At 38.5% G+C, this 5,260-nt stretch overlaps 1 non-coding gene across 1 annotated transcript; it reads left to right on the top strand.

Annotated features, from left to right (window-relative positions):
* Positions 1-4,045: 4,045 nt before the first annotated feature.
* On the top strand, positions 4,046-4,156 carry LOC132504587 (U6 spliceosomal RNA). The gene has a single exon (XR_009534973.1). It is a non-coding gene; the product is annotated as a U6 spliceosomal RNA (small nuclear RNA).
* The last annotated feature ends 1,104 nt before the right edge of the window (positions 4,157-5,260 follow it).

The following is a 5,260-nucleotide window of genomic DNA, read 5'->3' on the forward strand; positions in this document are numbered from 1 at the left end:
CGGAGCAGCTGGGCCCGTGAGCCACAACTACTGAGCCTGCACTCTGGAGCCCGCGAGCCACCACTATTGAAGCCCGTGCACCTAGAGCCCATGCTCTGCAACAAGAGAAGCCACCGCAATGAGAAGCCCGCGCACAGCAACGAAGATCCAACATAGCCAAAAATAAATAAACAAATTTATATTAAAAAAAAAAGTAGTTGCTAGTCAACTGTGCCAAATGCCACGTGGAGGACAAGAAAGAGGACAAAAAGTAAGCCGTGGATTTGGTGATCAGTAGCTCCGTGATGCGTTTAACAATAAAACTTCCCACTGGCAGAGAGAGTGAAATCCAGGCTGCAGGTCAGGAGTCGTGGGAAGTGAGGGAGGGCTACACGCCCCAGGCTTTCTCATCCGGGGCAGGGCATCGTTGGACACACTTAGCGCATCACAACCCCAGCAGTCCCCAGTGATTCTGCTCCTTCCCTCAGCTCACAATCCAGTCCTGCCTCCAAAATAAGTCCCAAGTCTGACCACTTCTCACTCCACCCAAGGAGCCACCCTTGTGTGGCCATCTGTCCGGGTGATGGAAACTCCCTCCCCCCTGGTTCCCCTCCCACCTGACTGTCCCATAATCGGTCCTTCACAGTGGCCACAGGGGTCTGTTAAAACCAGTCAATCAGACCATATCATTGCCCTTTGTAAATCCTCCACAGTGATCCTGTTATTAAAAATAATTGTTCATGTCTGACCCTGCCATACTACATGATCCGTACTTTCTGCCTCTTAGCATCCTACTTCCCCTTCCTCTCGCTGCCCTCCGCCATGTGCGCCTATTTTCAGTTCCTCAAACGTGCAGGGTTTGTTCCTACCCTTGCACTTGCTATTCCATCTTTCAGGCAGGGCTTGCTTCTTGCACATGAGTCCTGCACCCCCTGATCCCTATGGCCCCGTATTGGTTTAATGCTCCGCTGTTAGCATCTTGAAATTCTTCATTTTTGAACTGAGGGGCCTCACCTTTCCATTTTGCACTGGGCTCTGCTCTCAAGGATCGTGTTAGATAGACGTCCCCTCCTCAGAGAGGCCTCCCTTGGCTTCCCAGACTAAAGCTGCCCCCACTTTCCAAAACACAGGCAATCCCCTTATCCCGTTTTATTTTCTTTGTAACAACTTTCACGCTCTGATACGTTCTTGCTTAGGTACTTATTTGCGTGGTGTCCACTTCCCTCCCCCTGGAATGTAACAGGAGCTCCTACAGGGCAGGGACCATCTATTCTGTCTCGCCCCAACGTCCGTAGAACCTCAGTGTGTGGAACACAAGGCTGCCCAACATATATTTGCTGATAAATGAGCTGTTCCAAGACTGAACTCCCTGGACACAAGAGAAGAACCATGCTTGGTGTCATGGAAATTCTAGAATGCTTTTGGTATTTATATACATCCTGATCAATAATTAAATTTTTGTGGTGCTGGTCTGTTCTGATAAATTCTGATTTCATGATGAGGTTAAATGGGATATAAATTCTTCATATTATATTCAAGGTTGGTCTTTTTCATGAAAGATTTTGAAATCTGGATTCAATGCCTACTTTTGCTGCCTATGTTATATGAGCCTAAAACAATCATTTTAGTTTAGTCTGAATTTTTTAAAAGAGGTTGTTGGTCTACCTTCCAATTACATTGTGCTCTATGGCTCAATAAATCATTTTCGTTTGTATTAACTAATTTGACCTGTTCAGTAACTCTATGCAAGAGATAAGGTGGCTGTGTTATTTTACAGATGGACTCAAACTATGTTGAAGCTTGATGAGAATACAAGAATAATAATCACAGATATTTAGAGCTGGGAGTAAGTGTTGAGATTATTTCTTCCAATAATTTCTCATTTTTAGATGAGGACACAGAGAAATCCAGAGCCCACCATGAGGCAAGGATTTTGACAGAACCTGATTCTTAAATCAGTGAACTTTATATTTTACCCTTGGTCCTCTCTGTTAGAGGTGGCCAACATTTGCCCCAAAAGAGTATTTACAGTCTACTTCAAAATTTTGCTTTTTGATGTGAATTATATCTTTAATTTTATTAAATGAATGGCTGAATAGATGAAGATAAAGAAAGAAAGAAGGAGGGAAAAAAGGAGGGAGGGAGGGAGGGAGGAAGGAAGGAAGCAGAGCTAGGGAAATTATTACTATTGTTACTGAACCAGGATCGTTTTGCCTGACACTCAGCAAGCCAAAACACTGAGTTGCCAAGTTTTGCAGCAAAGAGAAGGTTTATTCACAAGGCAGTCAAGTGAGGAGATGGGAGAACAAGTCTCAGACCATCCTCCCCCTTTGGGGTGCAAAGGCCTTGGGGTATTTGAGAGATAAAGAATAAAGAAGCAGGATGGTCTGAGGGGTAAGGAACGTGGGGAGCATGAGGAAAGTGCTTGGGAAAAGGTGTGGTAATCGTCATCGTTCTATGAAGGCCTCTGCACATTCAAAACTGGAGGTGCTTAACATGGTCCTGAGGGTGGAGTTTTTGGCCCTCTGACATCGAAACGTCACTGACTGGACACTCACACATGCCCAGTTGGAGGGTTGGTGGTCCTAACCAGTGTTAACCACTTCAGCTTGGTCCTATCCAGCTCATCTCCAGCTAGACACAGCTGACTCCAAGAACCTGGAAAATAACTTGGGCAAACATCTTATTGCTTCAGCTGCCTGCTGCTTGGAGGATGTGCAAGTCTTAAAATGACCTTGATTAGCAAAGGCAGGTAAAATGGATTTGACTAATAATTACCCACGGTTTAATTATAATCTACATAAGTCATTTATTTGGATCTTTATGCTCTTGTCTTTTACTTACTTCTCTTATGCATTCCCTCCTTGATTTTTTTTTTTTTTTTTTTTTTTTTTTTTTTGGTGAGAAGGGAAGGGACTTCTGCCAGAGTAACACTTCCTCCCAAGCGGGAGTGCGTTGACATACGGGAGAATCCAAGTTGTGGCAAAAGCATAAAGGCTTCGCTCTCTTTCCTCCCCTTTCTGACCTCACTGGTCAGAAATGCCAAATGACTATGTAAATAATCTTCAAAATGTTTTTAAATTAATTTTTATTGGAGTATAGTTGATTTACAATGTTGTGTTAGTTTTTGCTGTACAGCAAAGTGAATCAGTTATACATATATGTATATTTACTCTTTTTTAGATTCTATTTCCATATAGGTCATTACAGAGTATTGAGTAGAGTTCCCTGTGCTATATAGTAGGTCCTTATTAGTTATCTCAAAATGTTTTAACTAAGCATTTACTTTATTTCATATTGTTGCTTATACTTTCAATCAAAGAAATTTGTTTGCCCTATAAAAGGATATACATAGAATAAATTTCTATTTTATTTATTTTATTTTATTATTATTTTTTGGCTGCGTCCAGTCTTAGTTGCAGCACGTGGGATCTTTCATTGCAGCAGGCAGGCTCTCTTGTTGTGGCACGCAGGCTCCAGAGCATGTGGGCTCAGTAGGTAGGCAGGCAGGCTTAGTTGCCCAACAAAGGATTGAACCTGCATCCTCTGCATTGGAAGGTGGATTCTTGACCACTGGACCACCAGAGAAGTCCCATAAATTTCAAATTAAAAAAATATATATATATATTTATATATATATTTTATAAATATATATTTTAATATATATTTTTAAAATATATTTATTAAATATATTAATTTATTTATTATTTATTAATTTATATATTTATTATTTATTAAATATATTTATTTATTAAATAATATATATTTATATATATTATAAATATATATATTTATATTTTATATATATATATTTTTTTTTAAGGCTTTAATGAGTCCTATCAAAACATATTTGTGGGGACTTCCCTGGCAGTCCAGTGGTTAAGACTTCGCCTTCCAGGGGGTGTGGGTTCAATCCCTGATCAGGGAGCTAAGATCCCACATGCCTCGCGAGACATGCCTCGAGGCCAAAAAGCCAAAACATAAAACAGAAGCAATATTGTAACAAATTCAATAAAGACTTTAAAAATGATCCACATCAAAAAAATCTTAAAAAAAAAAATTGTGTGTGCTCACTTCGGCAGCACATATAAATACTAAAATTGGAATGATACAGAGAAGATTAGCTTGGCCCCTGCACAAGGATGATATGCAAATTCATGAAGCATTCCATATTAAAAAAAAAATTTGTGTAAGATAAAGTAACTCAAGGTCATTGTTCCTGATCGTGTAGACAGCCCGCCCTCTAGTGTTTCTTTCTAAACCCTACCGCATTTTAAACCATAATCTCAAAATGCTAGGTTAATAGGATTAAGAACTGTGTCATCAAATTAATAGAACAAGGCAAAATCCCTGACACAGACAAAAATTAAATCAGAGAAAAGTGAAGGTCCTTCCAGAAGCTGGTGACAACCTCACTGGGGAGAGCCTGCAAAGTTGGTGGTAAATATATTAAAACTTCATTTCGTAAATAGGGTCTTAATAGAAAGAGAATTAGTCCAAATGATAACCATAGATATAAAATGTGATAGCTTTGTAAATACTAGTATTTTTAAAAGATATTCCAAATGTTGATTAAATAATGGAGTTTTTTTTAATAACAAATATACATAAAGCAGATAAATATCCCCTTTGGGAGGAATTAAGATAATCTAAGTTATTTTATAGATATAACTTTATGAAAGCATACATTTTTATTTGGAATGTTTGCAACTAATATTTATCAAATTAAATTTAAAAGGAAATTTATTATCTGAGAAGAAACAAATTTAACTGTGCATGATTCATACCTCCTGATGGACTTTATAAGATGTATGAGAAAAATCTGAGGGGTTTTTGCTTTCATAAAAAAATAAGTAGTAAGCCATTTAGTTACAACTTACTTGTGGACTCTGAATTTTGAAAAAAACAGTCCCTTTGACACACCTAATTCTGTGTTTGGGGATATTTACTGTTGACAAGGAAATAAAATGTAGTTTGGATTCTATGGGGCTGTTATCCATGCTATTGGTTGCCCTAAATTTCAAATGCTTCAGATGATGACCTTATTTAACTGTCAGGAAGAATGTAAACAAAATAGGGACTTGGGTTGTCTTTTTTAAAAATTTATTTAGATTTCAGGTTTCCTTATGTCTCAGCCATATCAGTATACATTGTCTAAAATCATAAAGAAAAACTGACAGAAAAATGCTTTAGATCACCATGTGTTTTCAATTGATGCCAGTAGAAACTAACTTAACCTAAGGCATTTGATGCAGGTTTATTTTTCCTTTGCAGTCACAAC

The sequence above is a fragment of the Lagenorhynchus albirostris genome, chromosome 14 (genome assembly GCF_949774975.1).
Source record: "Lagenorhynchus albirostris chromosome 14, mLagAlb1.1, whole genome shotgun sequence".
In the NCBI taxonomy this organism is placed as follows: Eukaryota; Metazoa; Chordata; class Mammalia; order Artiodactyla; family Delphinidae; genus Lagenorhynchus; species Lagenorhynchus albirostris.